This window comes from Crocodylus siamensis, chromosome 1, assembly GCF_052110815.1.
Source record: "Crocodylus siamensis isolate JL-2025a chromosome 1, ASM5211081v1, whole genome shotgun sequence".
Taxonomy (NCBI): domain Eukaryota; kingdom Metazoa; phylum Chordata; order Crocodylia; family Crocodylidae; genus Crocodylus; species Crocodylus siamensis.
Window position 1 is genome coordinate 70,229,256 of NC_143395.1, and position 25,257 is coordinate 70,254,512.

Sequence of the window (25,257 nt, forward strand, 5' to 3'; positions counted from 1 at the left end):
TTAAATCTCTCTGGTGCCCCAATGCCCTCATGGATTTAAATCTTCCTCAGAGTCCCAATGCCCTTGTGGATTTAAATCCCCCCTACCCCACCCCGTTTTATGCCTGCTCTGTCCATGGGCAGGCTGCTTCCGGGACCCAGTCCCTCTGGGACACAAAAGCTATGGCCAGTTTGGTGTCCGCAGCAGCAGGCCTCTGGACAATTTCTGGGACTCAGCACAAGTGAAGGGCTGGTCTGCCGCGGGAAAAGGCCTGGCTAGGAGTGTTGCACCCTGCAGCCGATCCAATGGTGCTCTCACCAGGGAGCTTTGTTCTTGCCGGGAAGACACCAGGCCTTCTGCTTCCTGAGCATCCAAAGCAATGTCATGAGCCAGTGCCCTGCAAAATAGAGAAAAAAGAAAAAGACAGCGGGTACTTAGCTGTCTAAGGTCAATAGTCTTATTTCACTATGGCTGAGAGAGAGAATGGAGGCATGCTAGCCTATGTCCTTGGGAAATTAGCAAGGCTTTCAGAGATGGAAAAGCATTCCTAACAGCAATGACTTGGGTCTAGATTTTATCAGGTTTTTTTAAAAAAAGTTTTAAACAAATAGGTTTCAAATGATGCAAATGATGAGTGGAATAAAGCTCAAGTCCTTCCAGAACCTCAGCTGCAAGTGACTTTTAGTTATGCAGGCCGAGGTTAGGTGATATCTGCGCTCACCAAACCGTGGGAGGATCACAGCAATCATAATATACATCTGACCACCATGCTGACCCTGTGTTTGCGGGGTTCCTAACACCATGGGATCAGCCTTGGATGTTTTGCATACTGTAATAAAAAGAAATATTTAATAATCGGTGTTCTCTTTTACTGATTGCATGGACAAACCTATCTTTCTCTAACCATGTACAGCCAGAAAAGAATTTCTTTTTTCTGAAGACAATTTTTTTCCTGAGGCTGGCTTTGACAAATCCCACTTTTAAACCATGACGAATTCTGATTTTGTAAAACTCTCCTCAAACTGGGGTATACTTACCCCTGGGCATATATGGAAAACTTTTACAAGGTCCAGCTCCTCCTGTGGCAACTTTTATTTTACACATTAGAATAATAGTGAATAGTAGTGTTCATAACAAGTGCTATACTTGCATGACCATGATAGTATACCAGTAATTATGCTCGTGTTGTGATACCAGATAATTTCCCCATTCAGACAAGCCTTCACACAGGACTTAATCAGATTAAAACTCCATAACCCAAGAATAGCAAAACATAGCTTTCTTTTGGTGATGGCTCTGAATCAGGGAAATCTTGTCATCTGTCAACATATTCTATATGTCCATCCAGTTTATGTTAGTCTACATCTATACAGAATCAAGACATCTTCCTCTAAGTTCTGAGAGACTTGTCCACATTTAGACAGCTATTTGAAGTCTCACAATAATTTATATCCTTTATTTCACATTTGGAACTATTATACCTTGTCTTTCTGAGCCATAAAAACATCTTGTCAACTGAATTAGCTCAATCCATTTCCCTGAACACAAATCCCCACACCTTACCAGCCACATAAGACACAATTTAACTCCATTGACATAGTCTGAGGAGGGTGAAGAAATTTAGTTAAGAAAAACTAATAGAACTAAAGTGCAGCTTTTTTGGCTTATGCAGTCAGGGCTGTAGTCAGACGGAACAGCGAGCTAACTTAGCACTTTGGCTATACACAACCACACACTGGTTTTAGTTTAGCTAAAGCAATAACATCTTTTTAAACAACCTTTAGCATCAATTTAAATTTGAAGTTATATCTTAAGCTAAACAAGTGAGATGTTGAATGTAGATAAGCCCCAAGGCAGAAAATTATCCAGTAACAGTGAATTGGTTGGTTGTAGTTTAATTATGGTGGAAAATACCTTGGAGTCGGGGCTCTGAACCACTGCTTATATTGCTGTTCTTTCGTTGGTTTGTTTGTTACAAAAAACAAATCGCATTTTAAATAATATATTACATATTTTATAGTCTTATATATTTACATGTAGAACCCACTAATTTTCTTAACACTGAGCATAGAGTTAAACAACCTGTTCAAAACTGAAGCTGCAAAATTGTGTCTTTATTAGGGCTGTACTTTAATAACAGTATGTATTGAAAAAGCTACAGTCAAGATGTAGCACAGTGTTTTAATATTGTGTGGTTTTGGAAAATGTGGGGAAATAGTGTATTGTTTTTGAACAATGGTATCTTGGTTATCAAGCACCCTGAGTGTAAATCTTCTTAGACATTATACTCTTTCCTGTGTTTCCCCAATTTTTCTTTCCTCATTCTGTTCTCCCTTTGTTCAGCTGCCTCAAACTCTACCTAATTTCCTTTCTCCTTTCTTTTTTTTCTTTTTCCTGCCCTCTTCTCATGCTCTTTGCATCCTCTGTTGGTCTAGCTTCACCTATTTCATCTCTGTGTGACTTAGCTCATTCCACACAAGGTTCACATCATCATCCTTCTACTTTAACACACTTTCTGAGGGCTGCCCACTTCAAAAGAGATGTGCTATGCTATGCTGTCTCCAGCAGCTTCACCTTCCAACCAGAGAACCTTTGAAGGGTCCAGGGACCCACACCATACAGGTGACAATACTAGGCAGTCTTTTCACTGTCTCTGGTGCACAGATTCATAACTTTCAGAATGAGTAGGCCATATATTCTAAGCCACATTGGCTGCTTCTTTCTCTGGTTTAGGTAGACTCAAGTTAGGTACTGGGTGTGTTGTTCTATGCCAAATTGCCATTAGGTACACTTTGTGATTTTTCTAGACCTGCGGTTGGCAGTGTTTTCCAGCAATGGACCAAAATGACCAAGCTCAGGTTGAAGGCAGGCTGGTGCTCATACCCAGCCAGCACTGCTGCCACTTGTCCCCACTGCCCAACAATGGCACAATATAGCTGAAGTGCCAGGCTGCAGCACAATACAGCATTGCATGGGCAAAGCCCCTCACCACAGAATCCCATTGAAGCCTTCCATTGCTGAATATTGCCAAAGCCCCACTCCACGATCTGGATCCAATGGCCCTGTGGGCCAGATCTGGTTCACGGACCAGAGGTTGCTGACCCTTTTATTAGAGAAAATACAATATATCTAATCTGGATAAAAGTAAAGTAATTGATAAGATGCCACAGGGGAAATTATCAGTTAAGATGAAAAGATGGGTTTTAGTGTAAGACTTGTCAAGTGGGTAAAGAACTGTCTGAAAGAGAAGTGAAAATGGGATCCCTAAGTATTAAAGTAATAGAAATGGGATAAAATTAAATTAAGGGAAGTTTGCCTTTCTCTAGGAGCCCCTCTACGTGGTTACATTTATGCTGCAATTAAAGTGTTAATTGTGGTATAAATGATAAGGGTGCATATTAAAATGGCAAACGAGCCATAAAAATATTTCACATTTGCCTTAAATTGAATGTATGGCATGTCCAGGGCTGCTCCAGGGCCAGGGCAAGCAAACAGTTGATTGTTAGTCCTGGCCGTGGGGTCTTGAACTGGCCCATGTGGTCCTGGGGCCAGGGCCAACAACCAGCTATAATGGTCAACTCTGGCCCAGGACTACATTGGCTCACACCAGGCTGCAGGCATCTGGCTTTCAACTAGCTAGTGCAGGGGGAGACCAGGATCATGATCCCAGCCTCCCCTTGCACCAGCAAGCAGAGGAGGCACAGTTGGCATCTGACCCCTGATCCTTAAATTGCACCTCCTGCCATGTGCAAGTGGCACTGCAGGAGGTGCAACTGTTGCAATCAAGTATCAGGTCCTATGGAGCCTTTAAATAAACATGTGCCAGGGTCCTAGGATACTACATCGATGGTATAAAAATAAAAGAATCCCTCTGCACATGGGTATGTAACTATGAATTTTGCTAAAGAGACTGGATGCAAAATAATTAGGAAGCTGTGAGTAAAGTGTTGCACTTCTGTAGCCCAGGTGCACCAGAGGGGGTATGCCCTGTCCTCTGATGACAGTAGTGGTGGTCAGGCAGGGTGCTGATAAAGGGGTCAGCAACTAGAGCAGCTTCCACCACTTTCTATAGAGCTAGACCAAAACCAAATACTTAACTATGTACAATTTATTACAAAAATAAATACAGACGCTTAATGTAAAACACAGAATATTTACAAGGCTTAACATGTAATACTATATATAATATTCCACAAGTCACATATAATACCAAATATGAACCAAATACTTTACATCCTATACAATACAATTAACACATAGGTATATTAACCTATATAACCCAAGTAACTTAACCATAGTATTTCTTTAAACCTTCACAAATAACAATACCAATATACACATTGAGACATTACAATACATAAACCATATAGACCCCCTTAAAGAATACCCCTAGCTATACAGCCCTTAACACAACAACTTCAAAATAGGAAGCGCACACAGCACTTCTCTGAGGGGTTTCCCTGTGGCCCCTCCCCTTTAGGGCCCTGGGATGTAGACACGCTCCTCCCGCAATGCAGGATGGAGGCGGCAGAACCTTCTCACCTGCGTCAGCCTCCCCTGTGGGGCCTGCTTTCCCAGTAACTCACGCTTCCTCTCTGGAGAAGTCAAGGCTCATCCCCGGGTGGCCGATCCCTCAAGAGCCTCTCCCTAGCAACGCCTTCGGCTCTTCTTGACGGCCTGGCACCCTGCACTGGGCACCCAGGGCTCTCTGTCTCTCATGGGAGCCAAGCCCTTGCAAGCTCTGACTGCCCAGTCTCACACAGGGGTTTTCCCCTTTCCTGGGCCCTGGTCTGGGCACTAGGGCTCTTTTAGTTAAAAGTGGAGCTACACTGCGTGGCTCCGGTCACTCGGCTTAGGGCTGGGGCTAACATGAGCAGCTGCAAGCTGCTTCCAAAGCAGTTCTCTTTGCGCCAACCTGCGCACTGGGTGAGTCCCGAGCAGCCATGAGCTGCTCCCAGGGCTACCTCTCCCTGTACCAACCTCCACACTGTGCAGGGCCTGAGCAGCCTCAAGATGCTCCCAGGGCCAGCTCTTCATGTGCCGATCTGCACACCGACTGCCCAGCTGCTTGCTGGATTCGCAGGCTCATAGTTTCATAGTTTCTAGGATCAGAAGGGACCTGAGCAGATCATCGAGTCCGACCCCCTGCCATGGCAGGAAAGAGTACTGGGGTCAAACAACCCCAGCAAGGTGTACATCTAGCCTCCTCTTAAAGACCCCCAAGGTAGGAGCCAGCACCACTTCTCTTGGAAGCTGGTTCCAGATCCTAGTCGCCTTCACTGTGAAGTAGCGCCTCCTGATATCTAACCTAAATCTACCCTCTGCCAGCTTGTGACCTTTATTCCTGGTCACTCCTGGCAGTGCTCGGGGGAACAGGGACTCCCCCAGTGCCTGCTGGTCCCCTCTGCCTAGTTTGTAACAGGCCACTAGATCCCCCCTCAGCCTTCTCTTGTGGAGGCTGAACAGGTTCAGGTCCTGTAGCCTCTCCTCATAGGGCCTGCCCTGCTGCCCCCTGATCATGTGAGTGGCCCTCCTCTGGACCCTCTCCATGTTGTTCACATCCCTCTTGAAGTGCGGTGCCCAGAACTGGACACAGTACTCCAGCTGCGGCCTAGCCAGTGCTCCTAGAGCCTGATCTCCGTGCACCGATTTGCATACCACTGAAGCTCAAGCAGGCTCCTAAGGATGGCTGTCTCTGGAGCTCCTCTCTCCTTGTTGTCCCTCATCATCTCTGTCCCAGCCTGCTGAGCACACTCCCCTTTTATACCCTTAAGGGGCTCCACCCCCAAAGTTCTCCGGACCTGGCTGTGCAGTTCCAATTCAGGTCCAGCTGCTCCTTACCCCCGCCCTTCAGAAAAGGGCGGGGCATTGCTTCCTTTCTGCTGCCTCCAGATTAGTGGGAGGGCTTCATCAATCAAACAGCAGACCTTCAATCCTGGGACTCAACCCAAGCTCCAAAAAGGTAAGCCTGCTACACTTTTATAGAGTGCAGCTCTTTTAGTTTCTGAAACCTCAGAAAAGTATCAACGCCAGCAAAAAAAAAAAAATAGAACAGTGCCCTAGAGCAGTGTTTTTCAATACCTAGAGGAGTCACAAAAAGTAACAGGATGGTCACAATTTGCTGAACATTTTATTACAGCTGACAGTAGAGCATACATTGTCTCCCCATTCCCTGTACATCTTTAGACTCCAATGTCAAATATAACCTGTCAGGCTCTTGAACCATATCTATAAATACATTATATATCCTTATCATTGTTGATATTGATGATTTTTACCCTTACTTCCAAAGTAAATTTAAAAGGTCAGGGTTTTAAAAAAATCAAATAATTGCTTGCCAGCCTGAAATGAGAAACATTAATATTGCACTAAAACTTCACATTGCTGCTGTTCTTGAAGCTGCCATAAATACTATACTTTAGCATAAAGGGGATTGAAACTAGTTTCCAAAAAAAGTGTTTATTTTTCATAGATGCTATTTGCTGTTTGTAAGTTATGTTTTCATAAGAGAGCTGTACAGCATGATTTATTAATCACAGGGTAGAACAGTCAACCATAAATGAGTAGAACTAGAATGATGAAAAAATTACAAGGAAAGACCCTAATCCAGCAAAGCACTAATCATGTACATAACTTTAAGCAGGTGGATAGTCCCATTGTAATCAAAGGGTCTTACTTAAGTGCTTAAAGTTATGGACATATTTAAGTGCTTGCCTGGATCAAAGCCCAAATCCTGAGCCATGTTTTCAGCTGCATACAGTCCAGATGCAGTGGAAGCCAAAGATTTGAAATGAGCTAGCAGGGGATTTCCTCACTAAGGGTAGAGTAAGAGTTGAAAGTGCTGTCTACTATATAGGAGAGTCAAGCTCTAGGAAGTTTGGTAGTGTCTTCCATGCCAAACAATTAGCTAACTAATCAACCCAGGAACTTCATTGTTGCTCCTGGTACATGAAGCAGAAAGAGCACCTCTTCAGTATCCAGATCTTTGGCTGGCATAGTGTTAGCAGTGAGAAATATAATCTGTTTCTTTGTACAGTATTATGATAGTTTACACACATATTGTTCAGGTAAACATAGTGCAAGGGAAATGAAAATTTACCCCTTTATTAAGCCATCTTTTATGTAATGAGCACAGAAAGAACCATGGGCTTTTCAGACTGTTATTCTGATTCTTTTTTCATCCCTTACTTCTCTTTCAGGAAATCTTACACAAGTTTCTTTTTCTTGTTTTTTGTTGCTTTCTGATAACTCTTTATTTTCAGAATCCACTTCTCTTTCCAAGCCTATCTCTGGGATCTATTTCACAACTACCAAGACCATCTCCATATCATCTCTGTACAGTGACTCCCAAATCCACCTTTGTGCGGTTCCCTATTTCTGTCTGCCTCTCAACATAGGATCACTGAATCCAGCACCCTGCAATTGCAGGCAATAGTGTAATAGACCTTTATTATAAAACGTTTCAGAATGATCCTCTTACCTGCCTTCCACACACCACAAAGTCCCCTTTATTCCTCAGGCCAAACTATGAATCTTTAATCCAGACAAAACCTAGAGCCTAGCAAGTGCCACAAGAAGAGAATAAAAGAGACAAAGAGCAGCAAGACCTTCAGTCTCCAAAATTGCATGGAATCTGTTAGGAAAAGTGTGCCCAGAAAATCCTAGGAAATGGGTCATGTCTTTATGCTACAAAGGAAGGAAGGAAAATCCTAACAGTCCTTGCCAACTTGTTCTGAGGATAAATTCCTTCTTGGTCCCAAATCTGTTGATTGTTTTAACCCAGAGACACTCAATATACAGTATATTTCACTACCACTTTGTCCTATTATGTTATTAAAAACCCCAAACATTTCTTCACACCCCTCTAATCCCTTACCCCTTCCTTCTTAATTACTGCTGATAATTTTATCATGCTTCCAATCACTCAGGTTTATAAACTGTGTCATGTTTGACTCCTTTTCTCCCACCACATATAAACTGTTGCTTACTGGTATTGGTTCCTATTTTATAACACCTGTTCTTTCCTCAAATCCTTACTACCAAAGCCCCAGTCCAAGGCTTGGTCATTGTATATGTTTCAATCGCTGTTAATGTTATAATTCTATAGGCCATCCTCCTTCCCTCTCTCCTTTCTGATTCTTTCTTAGATTCAGCTGCTTTTTTGCTTTCTTGCCTACCAGTCAGGCTGCATCAATTTCCTATTTTAATTCTTTAACTAGTCCATTCTTTATCATGTTCAGACTTCTGTCTTCACCTTCAGGGCTGTGTGCAATTCTGTTCCTGTCTTAATCAATGCTTGTGTCTTTGCTCCCACACATTGTGGTCCAGCCATACCTTCCACTAATCACTTCCTTCCTTACCTCCTCACACTCTTCTCTAAGTGCTTTCATTTATGCCGCCCTTTATTTATGTCTGGGACAACTTGTAAACCAAATCTGCCAATGCCTCATTCAAATCTCTCCAGAAAATTGATTTCTCCCACAAAGTCTATCCAACTGAAATTCCTCCACTAAAATAGGTGTCAGTCCTTTATAATAAAAAATGTTCCTGTTTCATAACCAAAAACAAAAACCCTAACAAGAAACTAGCTGTGGAATTGGCTTTTGCCAGTTCCTTTCTGCCAAAAATGATGTGCTGGCTCTCTCAGTATTAGAATGGACTGCCTTCCACATATTTGCAATGTTCTTTTCTGTCCTCAGATGCTGAGCCTCCTCAGAAGGGCTTCTGGGCCTGATTCTGATGTCTCATTGCTTGTAAAAGGTTATAACCTCACTGATGTCAACAGAACTAAACAGGTATAAAGCTGGCTGTCTGCAAGAGAATGGCTACTTCCTGGCACTAGAGAAATAATAATTGTATTCATGAATAAGAATTAGCATATTAATAAACTCTTCCCCCCTTTTAAATAATTAGCTCCTTTGACGAAACCTCTCTTCTAGTACCATCTCCATAATTCTGCGCCTTGCCATAAAGAACATGTAAATCAAGTGCCCACACTGGGTACCAAACAATGGGATTCACTATTTTTTGGGACTTTGGAACCTTGAGAAAAGATCTTCACATCTGCCAAGAGCAGTCAACTGCCAACCCATGACTGGCATCCTCAACAGGTACGAAACTGTCTGATTGTTGGCACTCCAGGCCTTCCTCTGTGTCTGTACAATGGGTTTCCTATCAGAATTGGATCCTCGGAGCACTGTTATGTATTTATTATTGGGTAGAATGAATGAACAACCATATAAGACACACTGGTTTCCATTACAAAAGAATAAAGAAGGGAAAATATTCCTTCTGCGTCATTTTTTGCTTTACTGGGAATTAAGTCAATGCCAGAATTCCCACTGACTTTGGTGGAAACAGGAGAAGGTTCTCCATACATAGCTTCAAGCCAGCAATGGCCATGCATAAGTATGTGAGAAAGCACAATGGCTTTATTTGCTATGGTTTCCCCAGTGTAGCTGGGGCAGCCACACCCATTACAGCTGTCAGCTTGTTTTGTGATATGAATGGCAAAATATTGGTGACAAAATATTGGCATAGGGTCAGTTGCAAGTTGGATCCTCCTAGATCAATTCCAAGTAAAATAATTGAACAGCTTCTCTTGGCTAAGCTAAAATAAGCAAATATCATACATTCTTTTCTGTATTATCATCTTCAGAATATAGTTTCTAGTACTTATTTGAAATGTGTAACCAGCAGCCATGGTATGAACAAGAGCAAATTTATTTCTGTACTTGATTATAAGTTTGAAACATTTCAGAATAAGAATTACCATGACAAAAGGAAGCATTCTGTCCTTGAAGCGAATATGGAGGAGCACAAATTGTTCAGTCAGACTTTGAAAGAAAACAGAGGTATCAAGGCCAGAACTGACCCTTTTAAAAAGAGAAATGAGAAAGGATTCAAAATACCCTGGTGATGAGCACTAAAGAAATCACAATTAATATAAATGATTAAATTAAGTAAAGAGACAGAAAAGTTTGAGGACTTCTTTTAAAGTCAGGGTCTGATACATGGGGAAGCGTAAGAACAAAATTCTCCAGGGGCTTGCTTGGAGTCCAGAATCAGCATGACTCCTTCCCTTGAAGAAAGTGAAAACTAGAGGAGGCTGAGTATGTACAGCTTTATTATCCTTTTCATTGTGGATCAAAGAAATAGAATCCTCAGGGCTGCCAGCTCTTTGATTTTGTACAGAGGATCTGGAGTACGGATTTTTCCGGACTGCATGCTAACCATATTTGATTTATTAATGTTGGATATGCACTACTTTCCTAAACCTCTGCATATATAGAAAATTTCTGGTAGGATCTGTGTCTTTTTACTGGTTTGTTGGTGGGTTTTTTAAATAGATTCAATATGAGCAAACTTCTCTATAATCATTTATAGAAGCTGTACATGTTCTAATTGAAAGGAGGTTTGTTTCTATTTGTAGTCTTTCTTCACACCTGAACCTATTTTTGTCATTCCTAATATCACATTCATAGGCACTGGATGTATTGTGCATTAAAAACTACATAAAGTATATAGTTCACTTACATTTTCAGGCATAGGCTGTCATAATTTCTGTACTGTTTTCTGAAACTTTTGTATAGAAAATCATTATGTCCAAATATAAATGCATCATGGTATTTTTCATAAATAACTGCACTAACTGCATGCATATGTGGATGAACTGTTATGTGTAGATTTTAATATAAAGGTCACTAACATCTTACTCCAAATGTCTGTGCAAAATAGCAAGCCAGCTTTCAGGTGTTTTCTCTGATACAGAAGTGTCTGATTGCTGAAGTTGGAATGACAGAAATGTGTAATAAAAGTTGTACAAAATGTGAAAAAGAGCAGTTTATACTTTAAGGAGACTGCAAGAGCAAATATCAGAATGGTGATAACTGCCGTATAAGGCCACTGTTGTTACTAAAAACCTTGCATAAATCTCACTGTCAGACAGATTAATGCTGCTGCTTGGAGGTCTGTATGAGAGAGCTGGTAAGCATGGAAATAGTTTCACAAGCCAAAATGCAAAGGTACGCAAAGGAGGGTGGAGTTTTTCCTAGACGCTTTCCAGCTGGCATTTATATATTGATTTAGAAGCAAGAAATGTTCCTATTAAATATACTTTAAGGACACAAAACCCAAGGAGAAAGGTATTGACTTAAATAAGGTACATTAGTAATCTGCCCCTGAAGGCATAATCTCAGGCAATTTTTCTGTGTAAACCTCCAGTGGAAAATATCTTTGAGTGCTCCAAGGATGTACTAGAACTATGTTCTTTAAAGTATTCTGTTGTATATAAACTATTAATGCTATGGGTGGGGAAGGAATCTAAAATGTCAAGGGTTTTAGGTGGCCAGGCAAACTACTTTCAACTCTTGTTTCTCCGTGAATAAATAAGAAACTTTGGTTGCCTTGTTTATTTCTCGGAGATAAGTATATACATCTTGAGTTGACCTGGGGAATATTTCTCATGTAAATGATAAAGTCAAATTCAGCACTGGTGGAAGTGAATGGAAGCTGCTCCTATTTATGCCTGTGAAAAGAACAATGATCTGATTGGCATCACCAAGACCTGTGGGGACAGCCCTTAGACTAGCCTGTTAACATTGAGGGTTACACTCTGTTTTAGAAGGACGGGGTTGGGAGAAAAGGTTGTAGTGTTACCTTGTATGTCAAAAACACATACACTTGTTCTCTGATTCAGGAAGAAGATGGCAAAGCAGAGTGCATTTGGGTAAAGATGAAAGATGAAAGACACACCGCCAATATAATGCTGGGGATTTATTATAGGCCACCTAATCAAGATGAGTTAGATGAGGCACTCTTCAAGGAGGTGACAAAGCAATCCAAAAGCTATGGGTTGGTACTGATGTCCATTTTCCAGACATCTGCTGGAAGAACAATGCAGCCAAACATAAAATATCAAGCCAGTTCCTAACTTGTGTGGAAGACAACTTTCTTTTCCAGTAAATAAGGGATACAACTAGGAGATCATCTATCCTGGGTCTTGTCCTGACCAACACGGAAGAACTGGTGGAGGATGTGAAGGTGATGGGTAACTTGAGAAGAAGTGACTACAGTTGTATTGAATTCCAGATCCTGAGGCCTGGAAAGCATGAGGTCAGCAAAATTAGCATGCTAGATTTAAAAAAGGTAGATTTCATTCAACTCAAGGAGCTAATATGCATGGTGTCATGGGAGGATAGAGTGAAGGATAAAAGTGCCCAGGAGGGCTGGGAGCTTCTAGAGGGCGCAGTGGGCCCAACAAGAAACTGTCCCGACACAGTGGAAGCACAAGAAAGACAGCAAGAGACCAATGTAGCTACATAAGGAGCTTCTAAAATGTCTCGAATGCAAAAGGAATGCATACAGGCAATGGAAGAATGGTCAAGTCACCAAGGGCTCATACCAGAAAATACAAGAACCTGCAGGGACAAAATCAGGAAGGCAAAGATAAAGAACAAGCTGCACTGGCAAAAGAGGTTAAGGACAATAAAAAGAGATTCTATAAGTATGTTGGCCAGAAAAGAGGGACCAAAGCAGCTGTGGATCCTCTGTTAACAGTCTGGGGGAACTCCTAACTAAATATACAAAGATGGCAGAGCTACTCAACAGCTACTTTGTCTCAGTCTTCACAAAAAATGTAAACTGCCAGACACTTAACACGGATTATCTGGATAAGGAAGGGGGCAAACTGAGGGAGGAGATAACAAAGAAGACTGTCAGAGAGATTTTGTTGGGTCTGAATGAATTCAAGTCCGCAGGGCCAGATGAACTTCATCCCAGGGTCCTGAAGGAACTGGCAGAAAAGATCTTGGAGCCGTTCACAATGATCTTCATGAAGTCATGGGAGACAGGCGAGGTACCACGGGACTGGAAAACGTCTAACTTAATTCCCCTCTTTAAAAAATGCAAGAAAAAGGACCCAGGGAACTACAGATGAGTAAGCTTCACCTCAATAACCTGGAAGTTACTAAAGTGTATCCTAAAGAAGGTCATTTGCAAGCATCTGGAGGAGGACAGTCTGATTGCAAGCAGTCAGCATGGATTTATGAAAAACAAATCATGTCAAACGAACCTGATATCCTTCTTTGACAAAATAACTACTTGGGTGATGAAGGGAATGCTGTGGTTATAGTGTATCTGGACTTCAGCGAGACTTTCAGGTGGGGGGCTGGGGTGGGATGTGCTTCATCTCTCCCATAAGGGCAAACATATTTTTTCTTCTAGGTTGGCTGATCTCGTACGGCAGGCTTTAAATTAGCTTCGCCGTAGGAAGGAGCCGCTCCAAGTGAAGAGGATGCTTCACCAGCATTCAGGGTGATAAGAGAAAGGGATGCCCAGGTAAACAACAACGTCCTGGGAGTTGGGGGCCACAACAGTTCTGGGAGTAGGGGGGAGGCGTGTGCACCCTCAGGAGGCCTCAAGTGCCTCTAAACCAATGCTCGTAGTATGGGGAGCAAGCAGGAGGAACTGTGCCTCCTGATTGCGAGTAAGAATCCAGACTTAGTAGGGCTCACAGAAACCTGGTGGGACTCTACCCATGACTGGGTGGTGGGCATTTGGGGATACACCCTATATAGAAGGGACAGGACAGAGGGGAAAGGTGGGAGGGTTGCGCTCTATGTCAAAGAGCAACTTACTGTCGCACTAGGTTGAAAATGCTCAGTTGTGGCTAGGTCAGTGGGCTGGACACCAATGAGGACGCAGTTTATGATTAATATGCAATATTTATTTGGCTTTAACCTATAAAATATTGACAAACCAAGCAAATGATTTCCTATATAATACTAATCTATAATACGATGACAACACACAATAATCAAACAATCAAAGCTGGGGAGCGATGTCCGTTGGGTCATGAGGTTCGAGTCAAGGCCCCTTGCTTTCAAAACCATGAGTGGTTTTGGTGCGGCTGGCCAGGGCCCTAGTCTCAGACCTGGTCAACAGCTCATATTTCTTAAAAGTTCATTTAACAATCAAAACATAATCAATCAAAATAACTACAAACAGCTTAACGGGAAATTACGTCCATTGAGTCACAGGGTTCAGGTCAAGGCTCCTTGTTTTCAAGATCGCGGATGACCTTGGTGCGGCTAGCCAAGACCCTAGATCCAGACTTGGTCAATGGCTCAGGTCTTTTACAGGAAAGACAGACGAATACAAACGTAAATGACTACAGTCTTACGTGCACGCTTACCACTACAGCAAACAAAAGGAGCGGCTTCATGGCTGGGAACATTAGTCTCTTTGCGGAGGCCTCAAGAATGACCCGAGGCAGCGCTTGGGGGAGGGCAGGGGGCGACCCTGTGGGTGATCAGTCCGCGGGCCCTTTGACGCTTGAAGTTACGGTTTGAACTTCTCCCGTCAGGGCCTCGTGGCTCTACCCTTTTATACCCTCACTCTTTTTTACTTATCTTTACTGGCCAATTGTGTTACCTTCCTGCCAGCATTCTGTTTCTACTTGTCAATAGCCCCTTCCTCACCACAGTCCCCTCATTGTTTTCTTCTTAGCCAGTTACATTGCAATTTCCTTCCTGCTTTGTTGGCAGTTCGAGGCAGTTGACTTCCCTGCCTCGTGAACATGACAGAGGTCACCCGTCCAGAGGCCCATGTAACAGCCTAGCATTCTGCCATTTCGCTGTGGCCTGGCCATTCATCTGGGGAGATCCCTGCGACACTCACATCATCAAAGATTAGCTTTGGGTTAGAGGAGGGTTGGGCAGACACACTGTAGGTCAAACTACAAGGGTGGCATGGCAAAAGGGACTTTACAGTGGGTGTCGACTACAGACTACCCAACCAGGGGGAAGAGGTGGACCGGGACTTCTCTGGTCAGCTTATGGAGGTGGTTAGGTCAAGGGATGTCATTGTCATGGGTGACCTAAGCTACCCAGACATTTGCTGAGAGGAGCAGACAGCCAGGTCTGACCACTTGCTTAGGTTCCTGGCTGTATTACAGGACCTTCACCTTATCCAGGAGGTGCACAGACCCACTAGGGGTAAAGCCTTGCTGGACCTGGTCCTGGCCACTGGGGGTGACCTGAATGGCCCATATATAATACAGCAGAAGAATGGCCTGGCTGAAAGATTCTTGCTGAGAATATTGGAAACCCAAAACTGAAAGCCAAACATAGTGGCCCAGAGCTTCCTATGCAAAGTTCCTGGAGGATATTTTCCTAGCACCCAGTGGAAGGAAAAGATTAATTTCCCCATTGCTTTTTAGCAGCCTCCCCTATTTCTACAATGTGAGATCGAAGGAAAGGGTGCGAATCTATTGGGCAATTATTGACAGCAATAATTAGTTTGAGGGTAGGAAGCTGTAAGGACCATGCCAGTTCCAGAACAATATTTATGATTTTCATGCACTGAAATCATCAGAATGTATAGGCCTTGTAGGGATGTAGAGTGCCCTGAGGTAATCAGTAGGGAAGGATACGAATACGCCAATTACATTGGCACGGAGCCTAAGGAACACCCTGCTTCAAAGATAAAATTGCATTTCTGTCTCACTGCTAGAAGTTTTGGTAAGAGAAACCATGATTACAAAGTTAGTCTTTGGAATTCAGTATTAAACAAACATAAATATTTTTGAAGAGTCTTAATCATTGCCTTTACATATGTCTCAGTCCAAGTGACTGGTTTTTAAGGTCTGGCTAGAGAAAGCCCTGGCTGGGATGATTTCACTGAGAATGGTCCTGCTCTGAGCAGGGGGTTGGACTAGATGATGTCCTGAGGTCCCTTCCAACCCTCATTTTCTATGATTCTATGACTCTGGGAAAATAGCTGCCTGTGCACAAAAATAGTGGCCTTGAGAAGCCCCTGGCAGTCCTATCTCCTTAAATAGTATAATTGTGCTTTCCCAACTCAGATGTTCAGCTTTCAATCTCAGGAAGAGTTTTCAATTAGCAATAGTCACACGTTGGATTAACCTCATTGGCTACAATCCTGCCACTGTGCAATCCTGCCACTGTCCAAAGATGTCAAGAGATAGACCTAATTTATTTCTAAAGGAAACGATAAATCAGCCCCTGTTACCTGACTGCTACTTTATTTTATTTCAGGCTATCTTACACCATAAAAAAACAGGAAAAAAGGTACAGACTTATTTTTTTACCATCACAAGTCAGCTTTGAAGTCTTGGAATAGCATAGCTGTGATCTTGGTGGAACAGAAGCACTTTCTCTGGATTTCTTCCCTTCCCAGCAAAAAACAACGTGAAAGGAAAAGAGGTCTACAGCCACATATAATGCCTTTCCTCTTACTGTCTCTGAAAACCTTCAAGGCAACAGCAGCAGCAACAAGGATCCTGGGACAAAGCAGTGTTCTGCAAAATAGACAGCTAACTTTGCTTTACTTCTTATTTTAACCCATCGCTGGAAATGGTGATTTTCTTTTTTACATTTGGAGTTTGCAACAAAATCCCACTGTTCTCATGGTAACTCCATATATGTGTTTGTGTGTACTGGTGGGGGGGTGCTATATCTTGTATTTAGGAATTAAATCCTGTCTTAAGGATCATTTCTCTTCTGTACTGGAAAATGGCTCACTCAGCTTTTAGAGTTATCCTTGTCCCTTGTTCAATGATACACTGCACAGAATAGTGAAGTGAAAATAGAAAGTCAGTTTCATTTCCCTGTCAATTTACTGCCTATGTAGAGAAACAGGAACCAAGCTCAAATTCAGGGGGTTAATGGAACAAGATATTATTTTGTAGAAGAAAGAAAAGCCCCCCTAAGCTTTCCAAGTAGTTCACTTTACAACAATATCCTCATTAAAAAACCAGGCGACTGTGGCACTGATGCCTACACAGTCAGATGGATTGCAGATTGGCTGAAGGGTCATACTCAGAGGGTGGTGGTGGATGGGTCATACTCGACCTGGGGGGAAGTGGGCAGCGGAGTCACCCAGGGCTCAGTCCTTGGGCCCACGCTGTTCAATCTCTTTATCAGCACTTTGGATGACGGGGTGAAAAGCTCCCTGTTTAAATTTGCTGATGATACCAAATTTGGGGGTGAGGTGAGCACGCTAGTAGGGAGGTAAAGACTGCAGCAAGACCTGGATAGGTTATAGGGGTGGGCTAACAAAAACAGGATGCATTTCAATACTGACAAGTGCAGGGTGCTGCACTTGGGCAGTAATAACCAGCAGCACACTTATAGGATGGGAAACTCCCTTCTTGAGAGCATGGAGGCAGAAAGGGATCTTGGAGTCATTATTGACTCCAAGATGAACATGGGCTGACAATGCGAGGTCATGGTTGGCAGGGCTAACCGGACCTTGTCGTGCATCCGCAGGTGTATCTCTAGCAGGGCCAAGGAGGTGATTCTCCCCCTCTATGCGACGCTGGTCAGGCCACAGCTGGAGTACTGTGTCCAGTTCTCTGTGCCCCACTTCAGGAGGATGTGGACAACATTGAGAGGGTCCAGAGGAGGGCCACCCGCATGGTCCGGGGACTACAGGGCAGACCCTACAGTGAGAGACTGCGGGACCTGAACCTGTTCAGCCTTCACAAGAGAAGGCTGAGGGGGGACCTGGTGACTGTCTATAGACTCGCTTGGGGTGGACCAGAAGGGTTTGGGAGAGACCTTGTTTCCCCTAGCACCCCCTGACATAACAAGGAATAACGGCCACAAGTTGTTGGAGAGTAGGTTTAGATTAGACATCCATAAGAACTACTTCACGGTCAGGGCGGCTAGGATCTGGAACCAACTTCCAAGGGAAGTGGTGCTGGCTTCTATCCTGGGGTCTTTAAGAAGAGGCTTGATGCCTACTTAGCTGGAGTCATTTGAGCCCAGTTTTTCTCCTGCCCAGGCAGGGGGTCAGGCTTGAAGATCTACAAGGTCCCTTCTGACCCTACTTCTATGATTCTATGAATATGCAGAAAACGTTGCCTTGTCTCAGAGAAAACAACAGACTCTGGAGATAGCTGGAAAACCAGGATCTGTGAAACCCAGAGAATGTCAGACACTGAAAGCACCTTTCTCTCAGTAACAGAGCTCTAGAAATAATATGACCTCAATGTTTTACTCAAGTATTTCACATGTCTGTAAGGCACAGTTCATCAATTTATCAAGGGTATGCACAGTTCCTGATGGAGGTAAAGAAGTGTTCTGAATACAATGTACATTTCCATGTTTTAACTTAAGTTGAAAAAAGAACTAGAATGTTTTATTCTCTTACAAAATGGCTGAGCAACTCCTTATCATAACCCTGTGAGAGGTTTAAAGTGTCCTCAGTAAAAGGAAGATTATTAAAATGACATCTCAGGTTTTTATATAGCAATTCCCATTCAACAGTATCCAGATATGTTTGTCTTAGTTTTCACTCCAAAACAAGACACCTCTACCCCTTGTTAGGGAATATAATCCTCATCCTCTGTCTTGGTGGTCTAGCTGGCTACAGAACCTGGTAATGTTGCTGGCAGGAGTGAAAGCAAGTTCACAGAAGAGGCTATCTGTTACAGGGCCAGATAACGCTGCTGCAGTATAACTGACAGAACTGAGGGGGCCACTTTGGCTGTGAATCATTGCTTTGATAAGGTACAAGGTCAAGAACAGAGACAACTAATACTATAGTGCTCAACCTCTGGCCTGCTGGCCAGATCTGGCCTGCAGAGCCATGTCATCCAGCCCACGGGTCTTCCCAGGGGTCCAGAAATTTGGTGGCAAGGAAGTGGTGGCAGCATTAGTTGTCACTTCCCTGCTTGTCACTCCACAGCCAGATCTAGTGCATAGGATTGTACCATGTGTGGGATAGGATCAGGCCAGCACATGGCCAAATCTGGCACATGGATTTGGGCTGTTGTGTGGCCAGATCTGGCACCTGGGGTCGGGCAGGTAAGTGGCTGGATCCAGCATTTGAGTTCAGGTTGGCATAGGCAGCAGGATCTGGCATGTGTCTGGGAAGACAGTTGAACACTGCTGGACTAACAGCTTTAGTAGCAGGAAAAGAAACAGACATAAAGGGAATAAGGTTAGAATTGAGGGATGCAATGGCAGAGCAGAGATGGTACCTTCTTGCAGTTTCAGAGGTCTGAGTCTGAATGTTGTTCTGGAGGCAAGTCAAAGGCTGCCCCCAATTGATCCAGCTGTAAATGAGTGAATCAGTAAGTCAGTCCCCATCTGAGGAGTCAAAGCCATTCTGGTCATTCAAGCTGGGGAGTCTAAGTGGCTGAATGTGATGAGCATCCTTCATGTCCTTTTGGATGCAGAACCTGGCACACCTTACTCACAGTAATCTTATGGGCCATTAGGCTCAAGAGCACTCTTTAATATTTTTTAAGATAGGATTCCTAGATGGAAAGGGAAGGGAAGTTGCGTCACTGTGTAACACTTGGATAGGGCCCTGTATTCCTTATCGTAAGGTCAACAGTGCATTAGCCCCTAGGAGTGTTTCAGATGAGACTTGGAATATAAATCTTGTGTTTAGGTGAGCTGGACTGAATAGGGTGACTAGAGTTACCTTCCATGGGTGCGTCCAGACGTGCATGGACATTTGGTTCCTAGAGGACAACTGGCAGCAGCGCACCTTGTGCCGCAACTACTTGTCCCAGGGAATGCTTGTGCCATGTGCGCTTTGGTGCACAGCAAGTTACCCCACGGGTAGTAGGGGAGGCTGGGGCCAGCACTGTGCCTGTCCCAAAAGCCTTACCTTGGGTACTGGGGGCCTCCTGGGGCTTCAGTCACAGCGATTTTGCCATGCAGAGCCAGGCTGACAAAGAGCGAAAAGTTAAAAATGTATTGTAGTGTACTTTAAATCTCTGCTTCTGGGTTTTGGAAGGTTTGGCAGAGCAGGGACATAAGTCAAGGTCTATGTCCACCCCAACCCGCTCTGTCCAAAAAATATTGAATCTGATTCCATGTTTGTTACATTAATTTTAAGCACAAGAGAGTGGATGGTGCATGGTCCTTCTCTGTCCTCTCCTCTGCCATCCTCTACAACAAACAGCCTTCCTTGCCAACATTTCCAGCAACTTCCTTCCTAATTCATTCAGCCATTATTATTTTAGAACCCATTAACACTTACAAGTTGCTCCTTGATTTCTGGTGTCCTCTTATGCTGCATACATATATCACAGGCAGCATTTCACTAAAGGGGCACACACTCCCTTGGTTACATAGACAAAGCTATACAGTAAACTGGTGCCACAACCTCCCCCCACTGTTTTCTCCTAGCTGTACCCCCCATCCCAGCTGTGGCTGGTTCTCCCCAGCTATGTGCTGGTACACATAAGGGAGAGAGAGATACAGGCACACTCCCTCATACCCCATCAGTGTGGCAGCCCTACCACATCCTGGCACATTCACTCATTTAAGACTGACGTGGTCCCCCCACCTCTGAGACCTCTGGGTTTTTTTGCCAATCACTCTTCTGTCTCAACCCATTCATCTTTTCCTCTAGTCTGCTGGCCTGTGCTCCCACTCCTAATACTGCTCACTTCCCCTACAGCATATCCTCAGTTATTTCCCTTCCCCTCCAAAAAATTCCCCTTCCCTCTCTTTCCTTTTCCAAAACCTCTCTTTCCTTTTCCCTCTGCCACTTCTCTGTCTCCACTATCCCCTCCCTTCTTTGCAGTCTCCCAGCTTCTGACTCCCAGAACTGCTCCTAGGCACACCTAGTATCCCTCTCATTGCTCCTCCCCATCCATATTCCAAAGATCTGTATCAGCATAGCCATGGAGAATCTAAAAAGGTTACTAACACCTCACATTAGGGGGCTGTGTGGCAACAGGAACATCCTAACCTTAAGCACACTCAAGCCCATTGTTCAGGAAACCAGATTACATTATCCTTATTGTCTTTCATCTCCATTCCAGTAATCAATGCTAATTGACTGATTGATGCTGGCACTCTCTTGTAAAATTCTCCCAGATTAAAAAATCAGTCATATGCTCAGGATATCTACATAGAACATGTGGAATTCATTAGTTTTTAAATAATGATTACTAGGCAACTGTCCATCCTCTGGATCATGGTGTACGTGTAAGAGGCCTAGTCAGGTGCCTGATGAATCCGCTTGTGGCTGACAAGCCCAATTCAAGAGTGACACTTGTTACAAGTTTCACAGATCCACGTGTTGTCTGAGTGGCAGTCTAAGTTTACAGCATGCTGCTTCCTTCTTTCTCACTTTGCTTCCATCCTCTGGATCAAAGTCACTTCATATTGAGCTGCACCCAGCGCCAGATGTTCCTGAAACTGTTTGCAAGAGGCTGTGGCTATATTCTCTTTCAAATTAATTGTTAAACTTAACACGCAAATTTTTCTGTCTTCCTTCTCACGCCAAAAAAGCCCAAACTACCACTCCTTGATAGAAGCAGACAGTAGCAACAGGCCTACAAATTATTCTCCTGTTGCTGCCATGGTAGATTTCGAACTGACTCGTCATGAGCATAGCTTCAGCTCAATACTCCTTTGAGCAACCAAGTTACTGTGGCAATAGACTACCTGCAAATTCTTGCCTAGTCTTGCTGCACATGCATCTACTGTTCTAGAGATCTAAATTCTTTCTGTAAGAATATGTTCAAATTGCTTAACCAATCACTGGCTCCTCTTGTGGGCTCACTGTCTCAGTCCCAGTCTCTCTGCCAGACCTACCTCTCTCCCAACATCTGTCTCAGTGTCCTAATTACATCCTAATTTCTTTCCCCTGCTTCAGTCTCCATATCAGTAGACTCTTTGCCCCAGTCTACAGCTATCTGGCTCTCTGATCTAACTTTTTCCTTTTTTCATTCAAATCAGATGGTTTTCTACCCCATGGGACATGCCAGCAGGAGGGTTCTTGAGAGCATTAGAGAAACAGGTCCCTGCTTTTATTTTTGGATCCAGAGGAGCTGGGGCTCAGGAGTGATCATTGTTAGGGAAGTCCAGCTTGGTCTCCATCTCTGTGGGCTGGAACATGATAATTTGCTTTGTGTTGAAGGCACATGTGTACTTTGGTTAGTGCTGGGAAGGCTGAGAGGCTGGAACGGTCTCTGACGACAGACTCCAACAATTTTAGTTAACATCAAAGAAGTCTCTACTGAGAAAGTGCACAGTGTGATTTTTCAAAGGCTTATAGCATGGCATCTTTGGTTGGCTTTTCACAAGGATGGCAAAAGGGACATTCCTGACACAAAAGCCTCTTGCCTCCTGTCAGTTTTTAGATCTCTGACCCAAGGAAGTGGGAGGAGGGAGACAAGCACTTGCAAAAGGAAAGGACACCACAGTTTTTGACATGGACATAACACAGTACTTTTTCCCTAGTCCTGTTCTCAGAAAAAAGATGAACTCTTTCAGAGGAAGCTTATAAAATCAATACATAAATAAAAATTAGTCAGCGGTAGATACTTACCATTCAAAATTTTCAGTATGAGCAGCTGAAACTTGGGAAAGTTTTAAACAACTGAAAACAATATCTTACAGTGGGAGTCACTGCCAAATAACAGCTGGCACTAAAAAATATCATATAGATAAAGCCCGTGCAAACTGGAAAATTGGAGGTGACTTAGTGTACTGCTTACTATTAAGTTAAATGGAAGACCGCTGAGATAAAGATAAAGAATTACAGGTTATGGCCTGTAGGCTGTGCCTTCTTTTTGGATGGTGAATGTTGTTGCAATATCTTCTGTTTTGAGCAGACTGAATGCATTAGCTACTCTCTGGCAGGTTACTGATGGAGCCTTTAACTGGGAAAAGTTCAGGTGCTCCAGCATCCAAGACACACTTACCCTGAAGGGGAATACTCACTGAGTATCCTCCTTCTTCTCATTTATCTAGTTCTTTGGGTGTAGCAATTCTGTACACCATAAGTGAATCATGTAGAAATCTGGCAGCTTTTGCCCAATTCACATTGGTACAAAGCAGACTCACAAAAGTAGGAATGGTATAACCTTGCTGCAGCTTGGTCACTGTGAAAATACAACCTGATTTTCCATTTTCTTCTGATAAAGCAGTACCAGAAGTAATAGCAGGGTAGTGGGGGGCCGAAAACTGGACACAATACTGCAGATGTGGCTTCACCACTGCTGAATAGAGGGGAATAATCATTTCCCTTGATCTGCTGGCAACACTCCTACCAATCCAGCCCAGTATGCTGTTAGCATTCTTTGCAACAAGGGCACACTGCTGACTTATATTCAGCTTATTGTCCACTGTAACCCCCAGGTCCTTTTCTGCAGAGCTGCTGCCCAGCCAGTCAGCCCCCAGCCTGTAGCGGTGCATGGGATCGTTTTGTTTTAAGAGTAGGACTTTGCACTTGTCCTTGTTGAACCTCATAAGATTCCTTTTGGCCCAATCCTCCAATTTGTCTAGGTCACTCTGAAATGTAATGTGAGTGCTGACCCTGTAAGTAGTAACTTTACACAGCCTGGGTGGGCTCTGCTAGTGTTTGCTGGAAGTTTTACACAAACAGACCTCTATAACTGAAAGTGCCTGTTTATTCCCATGCTGCTTTGTATTTCCTCCATTCCTTTGTAATGACACAAAATACAACGTTTCCTAGATGCAGGCTATAAAAAATGTCCACACAGATGCTCAAAGTATGAACAGAGCATAAAGACAGAACAAAATTACAAGTTAAAAAATGTATTGGCTTCTCCTGGAGTGGTGTGTCATGACCCTGAAACTCCTGTCTCAGTCCTTGAACACTCTCCTCCCTGCATGGCTTAGTGGTTGGGAACCACAGTCTCACAGAGGGGACACAAATCAGACTTAGCTTTATCTTCACTGTGAAAAATGTAGTGGGTCTTATTCACAGGCACATTGTTCAGCCTCCTTTTTCAGACAATAGCCAGAAGCAGACACTTCAGAAAGACACAGAAAGCACTGTAAAGGACAACTATGGAATGGTTCACAAAGGAAATTTCTCCCTCTTGTAGTGGCTACTGTAGGCCAGGAAACACATGGCCTATATATTTTGGCATTCCAGCTTCCTTCCAAATCTGTAATTCCTCTTATGGGGAAGAATAAAAAATGGGAAAAGAAATGAGACTCTAATCCTGTTCCTTTTTAAAGACAATGGCAAGGCTCCTTTTATTTCCATAGGTGCACAATCCAGCTGCTAATTAAGTAGCAAAGAGAGCAACAAATATCGTGACAAAGAATGTCAGCAAGTTAAAATCTATCTTTTCCAGGAAATCAACTTCCTCTGTAGACTCCAGCCAGGGTTTAGAGCTTTAACTGAAAGGTATGGTGGTCTGCTTTACCTCAAAGGCTCCCCTACATAATTTTTTTTCTGCCTGGAAGGCAAATATGGGTGGATCTAGGATTTTGAAAAGGGGAGTGCAGATGGTGTGCACCATCACATATAATACAATACACATTTTCTCCAGGTAGAAAAAAATCTAGAAGCTTCACTGATAAACAGAGGTCTAGAGCTATATTATTCTGTTTAAGATTGCACCAAAAAATTTGCATTGGAATGTAATTTAATTTGGTATAACATATATTAAATAAAAATACAATAAAATAGGCAAAAATAATCCAACGATATTGTTTCATTAATCCCAGAGTCATTATAGTTAATCTCTCTCTTAGATTCATAAAACAAAATGAAGCCTTCCTGGGTATGCAGACAATGCTTCCAGTGCTTCATTGAAAGTGATTTCCGTACGTAAGCTAATGTTTGTAGCTAAAGTTAAAAACAGTCTGCAGGGCTGTGAAATGGGAGGTAGGTGACTAGGAGCATGTAACGGATGGCAATGTTGCTAAACTACTCTAGCTAGCCTAGGAGGGATAGTTAGAGTAGCGGAACCATTAAAACCCACTTAAAAGGACAGAGGGTCATTAACACCTATGGAACAAAGAGTTTAGAAGGAATCAAGCAAATTATACTGAGCCATTAAGTCAATTGACTCCCTCACTGCTGCTTGAATAGAAGTGCTGCTGCCACTGCTAGGCAGTTGGCTTTAAACTTTGGATGGACCAGGAATCAAAAGGGGGTGCAAGCGTACCAGTGCATCCCCTTGGATCTGCCCCTGGAGGCAAGTATACCATAAGGAAAAAACATAGAACTCCCCACCTTCCCCTGAATGGGAAAATCTCATGATGATCTACTACAGGAATATATAACATTTATTTTCATTCAGTTGTGTGGTATGTCTTATAACTCAGATTTCTGTGATATATTACTGAACAAATACAATAAAAATGGATTCTTCCCATCCCTAACTCGTATTATCAGAGAAAGATAATTCATCAGCACAAGAACATTGTCCTATTATTAGAAATCACTTGACCTGAACTTTGTCCTTTATGTCTGTTGATCCTTGAATTCTGTCACAATTGTAATCTAACATGGAAATGC

The 25,257-nt window shown here is 43.2% G+C and overlaps 1 long non-coding RNA gene across 3 annotated transcripts in view; it reads left to right on the forward strand.

Annotated features, from left to right (window-relative positions):
• Positions 1–3,182: 3,182 nt before the first annotated feature.
• The window catches only part of LOC149872907 (uncharacterized), a 44,215-nt gene continuing 22,140 nt past the window's right edge, over positions 3,183–25,257 (forward strand). The window contains exons 1-4 of one of the 3 annotated variants that reach the window (XR_016440778.1): positions 3,183–8,774; positions 8,919–9,089; positions 11,678–13,317; positions 16,038–24,963. This is a non-coding gene — a long non-coding RNA (uncharacterized LOC149872907). Of the gene's footprint in view, positions 9,090–11,677; positions 13,318–16,037; positions 24,964–25,257 lie in introns of those variants that run through there. The other 2 variants (XR_016440776.1, XR_016440777.1) reach the window with 2 other exon arrangements.